General features: G+C 42.0%; 1 long non-coding RNA gene across 1 annotated transcript in view; it reads right to left on the bottom strand.

Annotated features, from left to right (window-relative positions):
• Window positions 1-9,451: 9,451 nt before the first annotated feature.
• The window catches only part of LOC138985423 (uncharacterized), a 43,882-nt gene continuing 34,431 nt past the window's right edge, over window positions 9,452-18,902 (bottom strand). Inside the window, exons 2-3 of the long non-coding RNA XR_011462479.1 lie at window positions 11,122-11,385; window positions 9,452-10,644 (exon numbers count right to left, since the gene is read on the bottom strand). This is a non-coding gene — a long non-coding RNA (uncharacterized lncRNA). The remainder of the gene's footprint in view (window positions 10,645-11,121; window positions 11,386-18,902) is intronic.

Below are 18,902 nucleotides of genomic sequence, written 5' to 3'. Positions count from 1 at the left end.
TGTGCAATTCCAGACTTTGGAAATCGTCGAGCACCTGTAATTCCTGTGGTACTGGACATATGGAACCTCTCACTAACATCTGAGATTACACTTGGCCAAGAGTCAACCTGAGTCTGCCATCTAATATAGTGAAATACCAGTTGTTGCAAATAAACTCAACTCCTTTGGGGATTGGTGATGCCTTCAGTTTCCTCCTACTCCATTCCATTTTGGTAGAAAGGGACAGATGTGCCTATTAAAAAATAAGTGTCTTGCTCTGATCGCTTCCTAGTAAAACCAAACAGTAGACTGTTGCTAGCAGAATACATTTCAAAATAATTTACCTTGGGTGTGAAATATGGCCTCTGCCTCACCGTCAATCTTCTATTTGATCCTCTTGGGAACCCTACCTCTGTCCAAATGGCCCATCTTGCTTTTTGCCTGCGGCTTCTGTAACTATGCTTATCCAGCTCCTTCCTGCATTGTGTTCTCTGCCCCCGACACTCCAATTTACTGGTTGAAAGTTTTTCTGACTGTTGAAGTTCTCTCATTATACTTGTCCCAGCTCAGATGCTTAAATTCTCCTGTAAATACACCCTAGGTTTTTCCCTAACCACGCTATAGTTTTTATCTGTAAATATATTCAGCCTCAGATCATTTGTTTTATGTGCTATATTTTCCCTGGCTGACTACTGTGCTCTCCTCAAAGCTCTGTCAGGTCATGGTCAGTCTCAGCCCCTCTCATAAGGACTGTACCTATGTTTGAAATGAGCTGAAGCGTCAACAGTTGGGCTCACGTAGTGCCTCATCTCCTTCACTGAGATTCATTCTGAAACAAGGGTCCTCCTCCAACCTCTAGAGACAGAACTTCCTGTAAACATCGGGACTGTCCCCGTATATGACCCACGATGGAGAAAGATGACTCCTGGCTTCTAGCCTCCCTTACAGGAGAAAGTAGAGTTGGAGGAAAGAGGAGCCCAGATGCAAAGATTGTTATAAGTTTCTGCAAAGAGGAGCTTTAGAAAGTGACTAGGAATCCGTGTTAGTAAATACAGTGAGTAAATATGCAGACCGTTTCTAAGAACAAAATGTGTGGATGGGATTCTTTTATTCTGTGAATCCAAAATGCCTCATGACACAGGGCAAAGTGAACCGTGGAGAACTATTACAAACACTAACATCTGCCAGGGGAATATTTTAACTTCCATCCAAACCTTTGCTTTTTCTTTTCAGATTTAACATCAATATAATCATTTTCACTTTACAGATGAATGCATTCCGGTACAGACATTATGACTTTCAGGTCTGCCCTGAGCGTCTGCACCTAAGCTGTGGGGTGCAGCAGGCCTTTCAGCATTTCCAGATGAACTCTCTGGTTAATTCACTTTGAACTGGCATCGTCTCCCAGTTGTGAGTCTGTTGAAACTAAACAGGAGCTACAGCTGATTGTTTCAAATCATTGGCAAGAAAGGGTGGTAAGTAAACGGTTCTGTGACAAATGAAGAGCGTCTTGCTTCCTGTGAACTAAAAATGGATAGCTCCAATTATTGCTCCTTCCACACATGAAGATGGTACGAAGTTAGTTAATTAGAAATAATGCATCCAGCCACAGAAGGCATGAGGTATATATTATGTTATTGTGCATTAAAAATCTTTATGAGTGTGGCAAGAGACACATATACCAGCAGCTGCTAAATTCAGAATCCTGGAGCCGTATCTATTTTAATAGAAGAGGAGAACCATGGAGTCTATCACTCTAGCTGTAGGGATTTCCTGCTATATCCTGTAATATAAAAAGATCTTAAATCTACATGAGATTTTACTTGTCATTTCAAAACACTTAATGAAAATCTTTTTTTTTTTTTTTACTTGAATATCTTTCAACCCTACCCCCAGCCAGAGAAGGCAATGGCACCCCACTCCAGTACTCTTGCCTGGAAAATCCCATGGATGGAAGAGCCTGGTGGGCTGCCATCCATGGAGTCGCTAAGAGTCAGACAGGACTGAAGCAACTTAGCAGCAGCAGCAGCAGCAGCTACCTCCGGCCACTCTGCTTACATCAGAGATGATGCTTTCTCAACTAGATTCCCCAAAGCAGGAGGTTTCCTTTCCTCCTCTTTCCTCTTTCTTTCTTTTTTCTTACCTTTTCTTTTTCTTCTTTTCTGTTTTTAAATTCTTCAGCTCCTAACTCAGAGCCCAGCACTTTGTGTGGAGTGTGTATCGACTGTTGAACATGAATTATCACCCTCATTTTATGGCAGGCTAGGAAACAGTCATAAACATCTAAAGTGGGTTGCTGAATTCTGAGTAGAATAGAAGCTCTTACTCTCCCAATGGTGCAGAGGACCTCGCCACAGCACAGAGTCAGAGCTATGTCTTGGAGGGACTTAATTCAATTGAAACCTCAGAAGGAAGCTGGTCAACATTTTAAGGAGAATTTCTGCAAGACATTTTATTCTTAAGATAAATTCAAGTTCTGAGCCTTAGAACATAGGTAAATACTGCATCACCTTACAGAAGGATAAACAGCAAGTAATAAAACAAACCAAGAACTACATAAAGTCCCTTGACTGAAATCGCATTTGTCCGTGATCTGTTATTCTGGTGGACTCTTAATAACTGGGACAAGGATGTCAAGGAACTAATTGCTGTATGTTCAGCAGCTGACTGTGCACAGGTCTCCGAGGTGTAGGCTGGTGTAGAGCTCAGGCGTTTGAATCTAGGGAAGACTTAGTTATTCTTCCCTTAGCATATCTCTTCTTTGGCATGGTTTTGTCTGCGTGAGCTCAGATGCAGATTCCTTGAACCACTTATCAAGGCCAGAGGTGTATTGTATTGATCCATGAGCACCGCTGTGACTAGTTTTGTGCCAGAGTTTGGGAGGGTAGTAGCTCTGTACAGACACCAAACTTAAGCTGCAAATGTTATTGCACAATTGGCCAGCAGTAATAGGCCACCCCAATGATAAAGACAAAACCGCAGATTTAAAGCAGGCAGTAGGATCTGGAAATACTCTTTCTGTGATTGCTTTGAATACAAAACATCTCAAAGTGACGGGGATTCTGCCTGCAGAGCTGCTAATGAAGATGTGGCTGAGAGTGTTCTTTGAGTTTGTTTATCCAGCTGTACAAGTCTGTATGACAGTAACAGGATTTATGAAATTTCAAAAATACCAAAGCCAACTTCTGAGGAAAGAAGTTTCCCTGTAAGTCCACTAAAACCTCGTGTTTGTAAATAGGACATTTTACTGCTACCACTTCTGCTTACGTATAGTCCTGCTTTTACTATGAAAGACAGTTTTAGAGGAGATGAAACTTATTAAGGGAGCCCAGCCCCAGCGTGGGACCCTTCCTCTTTCCCTCCACCCATCCCCCACCCCCACCCCGTGCCTCTGGAACAGTGGTCTCTCCTGGGGACAGTTTTGCCCCTCAGCACCTTCAGCAAAGTCTGGAGAAGTGCTCCATCATCACACTTGGGGGTGAAGCACTGCTGGTATCTAGAGAGAAGAGGCCAGGAAGGCTGTTCAACACCCGACAATGCACACAACCTCCCAGCCTCTAACCTTAAAGAATTTTCCAGCCCAGAATGTCAATACTCCTGAGTTTGAGAAACTTTGCCCTAGCCCCCTGACTCTAAAAATTGATTATGTGCAAATGGTTAGTAGTTGTTCAAGTCCTGAATTCTCCCCTGGGTTTTCAGTCCGCTCTTTACCACTGGTTCTTGAGCTAGCTGTTACCTAATTTGTTCACACATGGCTTTCTGTTTAGCCGGTACTGGGTCCATTTGTCTTCTCTTGACCAAAGACACTGCTGAACCCAGCTGTTTCACCTCATATGAAAGCCTGGGCTAGGCTTCCAGGCAAAACTGGCAGTAAATCAATGACTTTAAAACAGTAAGGGAAAAATGTGACTTCAGGGTTATCAGAAATCCTCTTCGGATGTTAAAAAAATCAGAACACACACACGGACACATACACCTCACAAACATATTTTTGAATATCTGATTTTTTTTTCCTTTAGGGCTAATCCATCCATCATGTATTCAGTATTGTCCGCTTCGTTACCACCCTATGGAGTATAGCCCACTGGGCTCCTCTGTCCATGGGATTCTCCAGGAAAGAATACTGAAGTTGTAAGGTATAGTTCGGGCCGAGGCAGAAAGAGGAAAGACGACCTCAACAGAAGTAGGTTATCTTTATTTAGACAAGGAGGGTCGACAGTTGGCCTAACGACCAGGCTGAGCACGGAGAGGGATCAGGGAGGCTCCATATTTGTAGGGAGGCTTGTGGAAACGATAAGGGAAACATTAATCAGGCGGGATGTTTTGGGTATTTTTTAGTTGAGATAGCATTTGTAGTTGGGCAAGCGGTGATAAGTCTTTTGGGCAGGTGTAGAGGATGGAAGGTTTCTGGACAGGGGGTGATAAGTCCCAGATAGATGCAACTGGCCTGGAGCATCAGGGCGGGACCTAAAGTTCTGTTTTGTTTTCTCCGAAGTTAGGTGATTCAGCAAGGGCCTTTGAAATTGTTGTTTTCTTTTTTAGGCCCCAAAGACTCCTTCAGAAGTGGGTTGCCATTTCCTTTTCCAGGGGATCTTCCTGACCCAGGGATGGAACCTGAGTCTCCTGTGTCTCCTGCATTGTAAGCAGATTCTTTACTGCTTGAGCCATCCAGGTGACTCTCCTTTCGGACAGTGCTTTCGAAATTAAAATACTTGTACCCCCTAGCATTAGAAAGACCAAGGTGTTGTAAAAACATGCCAGTTTCTCAAATCTATCTGAGCCTTATGGATTAAGAATCCCTGAGTGTCCAATCCAATAGTCCACACCTTTGAAATGCTCCTGGGGTGCATACCTAGTTTGGAGTTACTATTCTAGGACAAGGGTTCTTTTGTTCCCCACACACCTGTGTGTGCGTCTCCGCTGGTTTGTCTGGATATGTAACCAAACCATCCCCAGGCTGACCGGAGCACAGGGATTACCTAAGGATGGGAATCGGTGTTGTAGAATACCCAGAAACACATGGGTAACTACTTCACAGTGAGTTTATTTTCCTATGCTAATTGTTTATTCTCACAGGAAAGAGTGAGGTAAAGAGGGTTTCTAAGAGAGAGGAGAGAAAAATTAAGACCATCTGGGAACAGTGGAACTTGTATTGCATGTTTTGGGGCAGAACAATAGACTGGAAGGTAGCAGAGACATTTGTCTTGGGTCCTTGAGTGGCCAGCTTGCAGTTCTTTATGGATTCCCCAGAAAGCAGTGAGAGCTCAGCCAGTGTGGCAGGCGGTCCTTGTCTGATGTCAACCGTGAAGTCCACTCAGTTCTGTCACCCGAGTCAGAGCCGCCTGCACCCTGTCCTCACTGAAGAGCCACTCGGATGTGAGGAGGGTCATTCTCTCCTTCCATCCAAGGCCGGGAGGTGCCTCTCTTTGCTTCTGAGCGTTCGCTTCTTTTTTCTCTTTTCCTAGGAATCGCTTTACCAGATCCTTCATGGCAATCTGAATAAACCGGTTTGCCCCCATCGTAAGTTTTTATCATCTTGATCCTACCATCATTTCTCCTTTTGGAACTCCAAATTCAAAGTCTCAGGAGAGAAAAGATGGCTGTACAGCACAGTCGGGGTTCTATCATGACACACACAGTGATGGAAAGCAGTTCAAGGTCACCTGGTTCAAACATGGCTGCAGGGGGTAGCATTTGTGGGTTTAGGGCATAAATCATCACAAGAGAACAGAGCTGGCTCATATCTGAAAAGTGCCTGTTAGGAAATGACTCACCAGAGGGCCACACTCCCTCTTAGAGGCCTGTCGAAGGAATGGACTTGAGGGTGGGTAGTCGAGGTGGGGAGGTCGAGGTGAGGGTGGGGCAGTGGAAGGTGGGCCGGGAGGTTGGCACTTGTTCAAAAACACCTACACGTTCATTGCATGATGCAAGCTCACTCCTCATCCTTGTCCCTCTTTGAATTAAATTTACCTGATTCTAAGAATCACCTAGAAGACACTTGTTAAACACGTATAATATGAGATCTGAGTCCCTGCTTAGAATCATCAGGGTAGGGTGGGGAAGGGGATCCAAAGAATTCATGTTTTTAAATGTCATCTTTTCATTGCAAAACTGTTAAATTGTCCTTGAAGACAATGGCCCCCAACCTCTGAGATCTAATGCCTGATGAACTGAGGTGGAACTGATGTAATAATAATAGAAATAAAGTGCAAAGTATGTGTAATGAACTGGATTCATCCCCAAACCATCTCCTGTCCCCCATCCATGGAAAAATCTTCCCATGAAACAGGTCCCTGGTGCCAAAATGGTTGGGGACTGCTGCTTAAAGAGATAACCTGTATAAAATATTGCCAGTTTCTTATGATGGAACATAAATTAGTTTCAAGTCCAGAGAGCAGAGTTTGACAGACAGGGAAGGAAAAATAAGCTATATTTGAGTGAAGCTTTAAAGCTGTGTGGTCCGGTATAGTAGCTGTTAGCCATGTGTGGTTAGGTAAAGTTAAATAAAATAAAAAATACAGTTCTTTAATTGTATTATCCACATTTCCCAGTGTGCAGTAGCCTCTTGTGATTAGTAGTTATAATGCTGAACAGCACATGTAGAGAACACTTCCTTTGCTGCACAAAGTTCTGTTGGATTAGAACACAGAGGAGGAGTCAAGGAGAAAGATGGTGTAATATTTATGTCGGGATCCCCATCCTAGGTCTGTGCAGAGTTGGTGGGTAAGTATCACAATGTTGATGATGTTGAGGTATTGAAGTACTGATGCTGCTGATAACAATGACAGCGTGTGTTACTTCCAAAAGATTCTACTATAATCCTCCAAAGAACCTAAACCCTGCGGGACCACACCGGCTCCTTAGGTCACATCTGTGGGTAATAACCCTTGATGGTTGCTTTGTGGAATTTAGAACCACATCTAACCTAAATACTGTGGTACCACACTGTCTCACTAGGTAACATCTGTGGGTAACCACTGATGGTTGTCATGTGGAATTTAGAACCACGTCTAGCCAGATGATCTGATTTTGCAAGGACAGACAGAAACCTCGATTTTTATGTGAAACAATGTGATTTTTTAAGTGGCTTATTTTTTTTTTTTCAAAACCACATGAAGACCAAATAAAATATGTCTGTGAGATGGATTCAGGTTATATAATGCTAGGTTGTGACTTTATAGAAGCTGGATGTACTGAAAATTAATTTTCTGATTTAGCTATCTTCATCCATCTCCACTCCAGGAATTCTACTTCCTTTTTAATGCTGGAGAGAAAAGTACCGTTCTTTTAAATTATCTACTCCTATAACCCATCTCAGTCTGGAATAGTCCAAGACAGATGATATGTTCAAATAATCTTATTCATATCTGTAGAGATGTGTTAAAGTTGTTCCATTTATTCAATAAATATGCACAAAGTGCTCAATAACACATTCTGCCAGGCACTGTTTGGAAAAACTTTATGAGCAAGTTAAAAAAAAAACAAATCCTAGCCAAATGGAGCTTATCTAATCTTATGGACAGAAAAGGCATAATGAAAAGTCATAATAGGTATGAAATGTTACTTCGTTGTTTGTATTTTAATCACTCCTTCATGAGATTTGTCTTTTGAAGATGCCTCTATGTCTTGCTGTCATTATTTTGAAAAGCACATTTGAATTGACAAGGATGGAAGATCAGTAATGACTCAGGAACGGGGAAAGTGGATAAAACCTTTCATTTTGTAAGAAATCTTGAGGCTATTTGCATTTTCTCAGAGCTGCACCCCCCTCTGTTAGAATCCCTGGAGTTCAGCCAGGCACAAAATTCGCCAGATGACTAGTGCAGAAAGGAATCCTGGAAGCTCTGTTGCTGACCTGTCTCTAGACTTCCCAGCGCCCTGCGCTGGCCAGAGACTTCCTATGGACAATGAGGGGATTCAGCAACAATGAATGCAGCAGCGCAGCTGTTTATCTGGGAACCGCTGGGGATGAGACAGAGCCCTTATCCCGCAGCAGGCAGCGAAGCCGGCCACGGAGGAGGCTCAGTCTGAAAGAACAGGGCCATGCAGTTGGCATAGCCCTCATTCTGAGCTAGAGATTTTAATCATAAGATTCAGTCAAGCCCCAAATACAAGATGAAAGTCACCTCTCATTGATGCGTGCGTGCTAACTCGCTTCAGTCATGTCTGACTTTTTGCAACGCTATGGACTGTAGCTTGCCAGGCTTCTCTGTCCATGAGATTCTCCGGACAAGAATCCCGGAGTGGGTTGCCATTCCCTTCTCCAGGGGATCTTCCCGACCCAAAGATCGAACCCGCTCTCCTGCAGCTCCTGTATTGGCAGGCGGGTTCTTTACTGCTGAACCACCAGGGAAGCCAGCCTCTCCTGGGTACTCATAATCAATAGAAAAGAGATGGACAGAAGCATGCTTTCCAAAAGTCCTCAATGGTAAGAATCACCAAAGGCATGTAGAGATTCTCCATGCCGAAAATGCAGATTCGGAGGAAAGGATGGAATCAGCGGATATTTTCAGTGATTGTTACCGCCAGAGATGTAAGAGATACCGGAGTGGAAGGATAAAGAAGGCTTCTCTCCCCTGTGATGGTGTGAGTTCCAGTTACCCATGTTATGTCAGCTTTCATGGTGAGATGGTCCTGAATTTGAACCTGAGCTATGAGGCCATATTGTAAGTTGCTGTGAGACATGAGCTCACTTCTGTAACTTTTCTATCGTTGTGCTCAACTGTAAAAATACAATTGTTGTTTAGTCGCTAACTTGTGTCCAACTCTGCTACCCCATGGACTGTAGCCCGCTAGACTCTTCTGCCCATGGAATTCTCCAAGCAAGAATACTGGAGTCGGTTGCCATTGCCTCCTCTGCCAGGGGATCTTCCCAACCCAGGGATCCAACCCTCCTCTCCTGCATTGCAGACAGATTCTTTACCACTGAGCCACCAGAGAATACTAATTTTGTCATAGGAAGTTGAGAATTTTAAATGAGAAAAGGCAGGTAAAATCCTTCCTGCAGAGTTTGGGGATGTTCACTGAGCACTCTTTACAGTGAAAAAGCAATTTTACTTACGTTGTTTCATTTGGTCCTTTTATCAATCATGCGAATAGTACATGATTAACTCAGTTTTGTAAATTAAAAACTGAGGAAGAGACGTTCTGGAGAGAAAACATATCTTGGGAGAGTGTGGCAAAAATAGTACACTGGTGTCTAGCAACTTGCTTTCTGAATTTGTCTAATTCTAAAGACTGAGAATGTTTTAAGGAAATATTGAATACATTTTGCTGGCATTACAGGTGAAGACTCTGAGACCCAGCGAAGTAAACTAATTTGTTCGGTGTGAGAGAGATGGATGGACAAGCAGACCCAGAACTCAAGTTTTGCTTTTTTTTTTTTTAATTGATTGATAATTGGTTTACAATATTGGTTTGATTCCTGTCATACATCAACATGAATTAACCATAGGTATACATATGCCCCCTCCCTCTTGAATCTCTTCCAATCTCACACCCATTCCCATTGCTCCAGGCCATCACAGAGCCCCTAGAACTAAGGATTTTAATGTCCATCCTGCAGCGTTGCCATTGCCTTGTTGAGGATGTGATTTCTCTCTAAGTAAATCCAGTGATGCATGTTTTAGATTTGATTCTTTGATATTAAAAAAAAAATTAACTCCTTAGTCACCATTCTATATGCATCCTAAAATGGGGCATTTTTTCAAGGGATTATCTAGCGTACAGTTGTACCAAAGTTCTATCAGAAACTTTTTAAATACATAGATTTCTATGTCACCAGAGATCATTTTTGAATCAGAATCTTGATATGGAATGAGAATTTGCATATTTATCAAGTTTACTAATTAAAGTTGGAGAACTAGCTAATTAAACCATTAAGTCCTTGAGAACAGGAATTGTATACTTTCCTTCTTTTGTATTCCTGTCACTTCCAGCCAGAATTTTAAGCAGACACTTTGCACTCACTTAACTCATTGAATTGAATGGTGATAGAATCAAATTATGGTAAAATGATTTGATTATATGAAAATCTGTGAAGCAGGTGTATGGATGAATCACTTCCAAAGATATATCATTTATAAAATTTGATCTGAATTAGAAGCATAATTCTCTTGCCAGATATATTGTTTGTTTGGAGAGAGAGAGTGTGTGTGTGCGTGTGTGTGTGTGTGTGTGTGTGTGTACTCTTTCTTTCCTATATATATGCAAGAGGGAGATCAGAAAAAATTAGGCTTCAGACAAAAGGAATCTAATTTAATGGAGAGGGGAAAAAGCCCAAATATCATGCCAATTTTGAGGAACATTAGCTTGAATGTTAGTTATCTATTGCTGCATAACAAATTATCCCCAAACTTGGCAGTCAAAAATAACCAAAGGTTTATTTCCTCCAAGTTTCTGAGGATTAACAGCTGGTAGCAGGGCTTCCCAGGTGGCACAGTGATAAGGAGTCTGCCTGCCAATACAGGAGATGCAAGAGACGTGGGTTTGATTCCTGGGCTGGAAAGATCCCCTGCAGGAGGGCATGGCAACCCACTTCGGTGTTCTTCCTGGAGAATCTCCTGGACAGAGGAGCCTGGCGGGTGACAGTCCACGGGGGTTGCAAAGAGACAGACACCGTGGAGCACCACCACATCATGCCATATTTCAGAGGTCCTCGGGAGGCTGTAGGCAAGAGGTCTCTGTTTTAACCACACCGTCTTGGCTGAAGCACAGTGAGGCCAAATTTGGATCAAGAGAGAGAAAATGGAAAGAGCCTCCCATCTTCGTTACTCCTAGAGCCCTGGGGAGAAAGAGCAGGGTCTCTCGGGTGAGTAGTGAGTGGGTCGCAGGGAAAGGGAGCAGAAGCTGTGGACACAAGTGTTGAGAGTGGCCTCTGGGGGAAGGACAGGTGATGCCGGGGAAGCAGGGTTAGGACTGCCCAGTTCACATCGTCTCGGCAGGTTCTGGACAGAGAGTCCTTGTTGTCTGGGACAATTCAGGTGAGTGTGTAGCAGCCCTGAATGTGAGACCCCATTGCACAGGTGGTTGGAACGTGGATTTAAGCTGCTTAAGGGGAAGTGACTGGCCTCTAGCCAAGACCTCAAAACAAGTCAAGACAGCATTTTAAGGACTATGTTACAGTTAGTCAGAATTTCTCACCTTGCTTCCTGAGCAAGCCTTTTCTCATCGCCACAAGGAAGATATGGCAGATCTTGGTTATACCTCCATATTCATGCAGACTTGTCATTTCCGGGGGGGTGGTGGTCTGGTCCCTGCTATGAACACTCATCAGTCCCTTCCCTTCACAACTGTCATACGTGGTAACATCTCTTTTTCGATAACCTTGAATCCATGGTGTGTTTCCAAGCTCTGAGTGGGGAGAAGTTCACATTTCTTGTGCATGGAATAGCAAGTGCAAAATACCTGCAGTGGGAGTGAGGTGGGCATATGAGAAAAATAAAAAGAATTGTTTACCTGGAAAGGAGAAAGCTGAGGGTAATGTGACGTGAAAGAAGCTGGAGAAGGGTGAAGTAGCTAAGCCAAGTACCATCTAATATACAAGGTAATACTCAATCCCGTTTTGCCCAGGGCGGTCCTACTTTACATTAGCTTTCCCAGCATCATTGCAAATAGTACGTGCCATAAATCTTGAAAGGCTCCGGGGTTGGATGATGTATTTTATGGTCACACTATTTGAGTTAAAGATTTTGGTCTTTATCTTAATAATGATAGGAAGCCATTAAGGGTTTTGACCATAGAATAATAGGGATAACAGATTTGTGTTTTTTGCTATCTCTCTGGCTGTCGTGAGCAGCACGAGTTAGAATGGACGACAGAGCATACAGGGAGGCTTGTCTACTGCTGTAGCTCGGCAGATGGGGCTGCTTAGACCATGCTGGTGAGAGTGAAGATGTGCAGAGTGGCCTGATTGAAGAAAGAGGCCATCTGTCTGCATTGCAGTCCTTCTGTGCACCTCTGGGCAGCTGACGGTTTCTCTTTCCATGACAAGAATGAGCCTTTTTCCTTCTCTTACAAACTTGGACTCCACCTCTACTTCCAAACGTCTCTCTCTTTACCCTCAGCAGAGGAAATTGTGCCCTTTTCCTTGAAAACTAAACCAATAAACAAAACCTCTCTCATCGTCCAGCTGTAAGATCTGCAAACCTGCCTACACCCACACAAAACTCTCTTGTTCTCAGATTACACTGTGGAAGATATTACTCCTTTTATCTACAGTCAGTAAAAGTTAAAAAAGTTCAAGTATCAATCACTCAGTCACGTCCAACTCTTTGTGGCCCCATGGCCCCACCAGGCTCCTCTGTCCATGGAATTCTCTAGGCAAGAATACTAGAGTGTGTTGCCATTGCCTTCTCCACAGGATCATCCCGACCCAGGGATCGAAATGCCATCTCATGCATTTTCAGGCAGATTCTTTACCATCTGAGCCACCAAGAAAGCCCAGTAAAGCCTCCTCTGATTTAGATCTTGGAAATTATCTGTCTACTTTGCACAGCACATGGTGGGTCTGTTTTCTCACCTTTTACTCACTTTTTAACCTACTGTCTTCTGCTTCCTTCCCCGGCCATGTCCTGGAAGTGTTCCGTTTAAGGGCAGCTGTGGCATCTGGAGATCTTTTCCAGGTCTCCTCTTACTTGTCATCTCTGCAGCAGATGATGTTGTCATCACTCTCTTCCTAAAACCATCACTTACAATGGCAATTTTCCTGCTTTTTCCTTCTACCTCTTTGCAATCATTACATGTTGGAGGAACTTCAGACTTCTGGACCATCTTCTTACGCATCCTTCCTCCCCACCTCTACAATCTTACACATGTCCATATCTCTAATAGCTATTCATAGATTGTTGATTTCCCAGTTTTATATATCCAGGTCAAGGTAATCAAATGTTTTCTCAGTAGCACCAATTGAATGAGAAACAAACATTCACAAAGCCAAGCTCAAATTTGTGATTTCCTCCTATGCTAAAAGTGACTGTCTTCCTCACTTGTATTTTAGGGAGTGTCATGGCTTCCCTGGTGGCTCAGTTGATAAAAAATCCACCTACAATGTGGGAGACCTGGGTTCAATCCCTGGGTTGGGAAGATCCCCTGGAGGAGGGAAAGGCTACCCTCTCCAGTATTCTGGCCTGGAGAATTTCATGGACTCTATAGGCCACAGGGTCGCAAAGAGTGGGACACAACTGAGTGACTTTGGGCTTCCCTCATAACTCAGTCAGTAAAGAATCTGCCTACAATGCAGGAGACCCCAGTTCGATTCCTGGGTTGGAAAGATCCCCTGGAGAAGGAAATGGCAACCCACTCCAGGATTCTTGCCTGGAGAATCCCATGGACAGAGGATCCTGGCAGGCTACAGTCACAAGAGTCGGACATGACTTAGTGACTAAACCACCATGATGTACATCTAGTCACAAGTCAGGATACCAGTCATCGTTTACTTCTCCATCTCCCGTAATGTATCTTCAAACAAGTGATGTCAGTTTGATCCCCTGAATACCTAAAATAATGGTATTTGCTCTCTTCGCTGTCTTCCCTAGTGGCTCAGATGGTAAAGCTTTTGCCTGCCATACGGGAGACCCGGGTTGGATCCCTGAGTTGGGAAGATCCCCTGGAGAAGGAAATGGCAACTCACTCCAGTACCTTTGCCCGGAAAATCCCATGGACTGAGGAGCCTCTTAGGCTACAGTCCATGGGGTTGCAAAGAGTCAGGCATGACTGAGCGACTTCACTTTTTCACTTATTCTGTGGGGTAGCAATGAGTTGCGTGGGTTCATTCATGGAAGAAGCAGATTATAAAGTCAACCCAATACTAGGTTTTTGCCTTGAACACAGTACAAGGAGGCTGGTGTTTGTGGCGGTGCTGCTGAGATGATGACCCATCATTAATCTAGCTGCATCCAGAGGAAGGAGAGATGAAGTTGAGCTGAGGCTGACAAATGGCCTTTAGAGAAACAGCTGTACAAGTGAGCTGGAAGAAGCAGTGTTTTCAAGAGGGAAGATTCTTTTCTTTTCTTTTTTTTGGTTGTTATTTGGGTTTTTTGTTTTTATTTGTATTCTTTGTATTCACATTTTTTAAGTGTATTCTAGCTAAGTTCAGTGCTAAAGGTTGACCAGTGAATCATACAAATAAAGCCCTTGTCCCTCGGGAGATTTATTGTACCTTCAAGGGGGACAATAAACATATAAGCAAGTATAATTTTACTGCTATGTCACTTCAGTCGTGTCCGACTCTGTGCGACCCCATAGACGGCAGCCCACCAGGCTCCCCCGTCCCTGGGATTCTCCAGGCAAGAACACTGGAGTGGGTTGCCATTTCCTTCTCCAATGCATGAAAGTGAAACGTGAAAGTGAAGTCACTCAGTCATGTCTGACTCTTAGTGACCCCATGGACTGCAGCCCACCAGGCTCCTCCATCCATGGGATTTTCCAGGCAAGAGTACTGGAGTGGGGTGCCACTGGGTAGCAATAAATACTAAGAAAAAAATAAAGTAGATTAAGGGGTAACATAAGCTTGGAATGTTCATTTAGAGCTGTCACCCCTCTTTGAGAAGTGATGTTTGAGACCAAAAGAAGGGACGGAACAAGGAGAGAGAAATCTAGGCCAGTGGGTCAGTGGGTGCACAGTCCTGGGGTCTGGGGTGCTGAGTTAGACTTAGGATCGGCTAGGATGGGGTTTGTGAGGATGTGAAGACCTATGAGCCCAGATACACTCTGTGGCCCCTGGTGAGGCCCTGGGATTGTGTTCTTGGTGTGATGGGAGGCTGTGAGAGTATTTGGAGCAGAAACTGGGAAGATTTGACCTATGTTCCAAAGGACTTTCTCTGACAACTGTTGAGAGAATAGGCTTTGGTGGAATAAGAGCGACACTGGGAAAAGCCAGAGCAGGACGTAGAAATTCCTCATTTATTAGTAGTGCCATGAGGAGGTCCAGAGCATGACCACAAGTGGAGACAAGAGGAGATTTCATTGGGACATGTTGCTCAAGCTGCTGAGAGGCCATGGAAGGTGAATGTTTGCAGGAAACGGGCCAGCTAGAATATGCCACAGTAGAGCAGGCTGCAGCAATATGTGAACCGTGAACTTCCAGACGCTCAAGCTGGTTTTAGAAAAGGCAGAGGAACCAGAGATCAAATTGGCAACATCCACTGGGTCATCGAAAAAGCAAGAGAGTTCCAGAAAAACATCTATTTCTGCTTTATTGACTATGCCAAAGCCTTTGACTGTGTGGATCACAATCAACTGTGGAAAATTCTGAAAGAGATGGGAATACCAGACCACCTGATCTGCCTCTTGAGAAATTTGTATGCAGGTCAGGAAGCAACAGTTAGAGGTGGACATGGAACAACAGACTGGTTCCAAATAGGAAAAGGAGTTCATCAAGAATGTATACTTTCACCCTGTTTATTTAACTTCTATGCAGAGTACATCATGAGAAACACTGGACTGGAAGAAGCACAAGCTGGAATCAAGATTGCCAGGAGAAATATCAATAACATCAGATATGCAGATGACACCACCCTTATGGCAGAAAGTAAAGAAGAACTAAAGAGGCTTTTGATGACAGTGAGAGAGGAGGGTGAAAAAGTTGGCTTAAAGCTCAACATTCAGAAAACTAAGATCATGGCATCTGGTCCCATCACTGCATGGCAAATAACAGGGAAACAGTGGAAACAGTGTCAGACTTTACTTTTTGGGGCTCCAAAATCACTGCAGATGGTGATTGCAGCCATGAAATTAAAAGACCCTTGCTCCTTGGAAGAAAAGTTATGACTAACCTAGACAGCATATTAAAAAGCAGAGACATTACTTTGCCAACAAAGGTCCATCTAGTCAAAGCTATGGTTTTTCCAGTGGTCATGTATGGATGTGAGAGTTGGACTGTGAAGAAAGCTGAGCACCGAGGAATTGATGCTTTTGAACAGTGGTGTTGGAGAAGACTCTTGAGAGTCCCTTGGACTGCAAGGAGATCCAGCCAGTCCATCCTAAAGGAGATCAGTCCTGGGTGTTCATTGGAAGGACTGATGTTGAAGCTGAAACTCCAATACTTTGGCCACCTTATGTGAAGAGCTGACTCATTGGAAAAGCCGCTGATGCTGGGAAAGATTGAGGGCAGGAGGAGAAGGGGACAACAGAGGATGAGATGGTTGGATGGCATCACTGACTCAATGGACATGAGTTTGGGTAAACTCCGGGAGTTGGTGATGGACAAGGAGGCCTGGTGTGCTGCAATTCATGGGGCCACAAAGAGTTGGACATGACTGAGCGACTGAACTGAACTGAACTGAACTGAGAAGGAATCACTGTGAGGTCTTTAGGGACCATAGTATAGGCAGAATGTGATCGAGATGGCTATCATGATTTCAAAGAAAATAGTGTTTTTCAAGAACAGGAGATATAAGTCTAGAGCCAGTTCTAGCTCCTATGTGAAGTGGTATCAAGTCATCAGGTGCATCTCAGAAGTAGTGTTTGAGAATTAAACAAAAATGTTGAAATGTGATGAAATCTGTCTCTTTAAAACACACCCCCTCCCTGCTAGAAAGAAGAAAACAGAGGAAGTTAGGACCATTTATTTAGATGCTAAGAGCTGAGCCACAGGTTAAAAATAATTCCAGTTATGTTACTCTTTTGTCAAGTAATTTTAAAGTCAAATAGCACATTTAAATTAGACCAGATTTTATGTTTCTCCTTCCTTTAAAAGAGGGGAAAGAATCTTTATGTAAAAGGATCTTTGATAAAAGATGTTGCAAATATTAGAAAAAAAGTAAACATAGAACATAAAAAATTAATCCAACTGTTTTCTTAAAAAGAGATAAACATTTAGCTTTAAAAGCTTCTTTTTTTGGTAACTAATGCTACTTTAAAAAAATGAAGATCAACCTCATAGAGATTATCATTTTATTGTTACCCTTAAAATTAATTTTAATGCTATCCTGAATGTTAAATTCAGCATTTTCACTATTTGTGCATAGATTTAATATTACTCTTCTGTCATTAATTAATACTCTGTCTAAACAGATAGGAATAACAATTTGACAGAAAATATGAAGACCACCAAAGTTTTCTTACCTTGTGGAAAGGAAGTTGCCTTGGCCTGAAGAAATGATCATTAGACTTTGCTAGAACCTGGTATCTTGTATTATGAGAGGTGGTCTGGATCCTGATTCAGAGCACATGCTAATGAGGATCTTCCCATGCCAAGGTCAACAGGGTAGAACAAAATGTAATGAATGAATCCTAAATTGTTCACATATCTCTTGTTTATATTCTCCTTTTGGCAACTTGAAAAATTCTCTCTCTTTTTTGTGTGCAAAAATAAAAAATAGTTATCACAGCAAGAACCTCAACAGAGAATTATTTCTTTTGAGTTTTGCTGCCAGTTACAGAGTTCCAACATCTCATGAAAAAACAGTGCATCTCTTAGAATGAAGATATATTTTATCCTACTGGTTTCGAATTGTTCTTCTGTGGTATATAGTAATTTAAAATCAGAAATTAAAAACTTTTATATGCATAATTTAAAAAGGAAATCTATGGGTATTTAAAAATGGATCAAAATGGTCACTTTCCCCCTATTCATTTAGTTAACTTAATTTCTGTTATTTTTTCCAGAGGCCATTATCTTTGCATTATAATTGTGCTGTGAATAGCATTGTTCAATGTGCATTTAATTTGGACCAATTTTTTCTTCTCGAGTACGTATTATTTTTTAAAGCATGAAACCCAGTATAGTTCAATAGCTTCAAATATTTCATTTTAGTTTTTTGTAATTGCTATTTAAAATTTTAAAACCTTTTAAATTATATAATCAAACGACTGCAGCAAAGGAAAAAAAACCCCATAATTTCCTCATTTTCTGCAGATATAGTCTTCTTTTTCCATATGAAAGACTTGTTAATCTGTAATCGAACTGAACCACATGACCCTTAAAGTGTCAACTTAATCACATTACTTGCCCTTGTGAGACTCTGAGAGCTTTGAATATAGTGGTATTAAATAGATTTTAAAAAATCAAGTGAATTAGAAGCAAATCAAATAATTCCATTATCTTGAAGAAAACTACACACAAATACACACACATGCATATGTATATATATAAATATATATATTTAATGTAGAAAAACTCTTTACTTGTAAGACTGAACTTTTTCTACAACTATATAGATTATTTGGAAATGAAAGGAAAGAGCTTGGTGTAAATGGATTCAATTTTTCAAAGTGCCTCTGTTTAATTCCACTGTTTGGTTGGCATTATATGACTCTTACTTTCAAAGGTTTGCACATAACAGTGAACTTAGTGGTCTAAAAATAGTTTACAATTAAATTTACAATGAATCATAAAAATATTATATTCTACCTAATCAGACATACAATTAAACCTCTATAAATATTTGGCATTCAAGTTATTGCTAGATAATATAAGATTTTTTAAAAAATAAGTAGTTTTATATCACAATTATTGAGGATCATTTACTTTACCAAAATTTGGCTTGTTCAAGTCAACTAAGATGCTAAGACCTTAGTCATGGGGTGTATATGAAAATAGAGAAGTATAGAGAGTATTTTGTGAGCATCATAGAAAGCCAGAATTTTGTTCAAGATTCCATGAAGATCTGGAACTTAGATATATTGACAATCTTGATCTTTATTTACTGGTTTTTTATGATTATTTTTCTATGATTTCATTATTTTTTAATGATGATTTTAATGAAAATAATAATGATTTTCATTATTTTCCTATGATTCTGCTTCTATGGCTCTTGGCACTAGTAGCTAACCCAGTCCTCTGTATGGGCTCCTATTAATGAACTCCCCAACCACTGCATCTCACTGAGTCACTCTGTAGCCAGGGCTATCATCAAGGTCCTATTTCATCTATACTAACCAGTCAGCTGTGACCAAGTGGACAGAGTTCTGTGGTCAAAATC

This window comes from Bos mutus, chromosome 24 (genome assembly GCF_027580195.1).
Source record: "Bos mutus isolate GX-2022 chromosome 24, NWIPB_WYAK_1.1, whole genome shotgun sequence".
In the NCBI taxonomy this organism is placed as follows: Eukaryota; Metazoa; Chordata; class Mammalia; order Artiodactyla; family Bovidae; genus Bos; species Bos mutus.
This window is presented reverse-complemented; position numbering and strand designations above follow the sequence as displayed.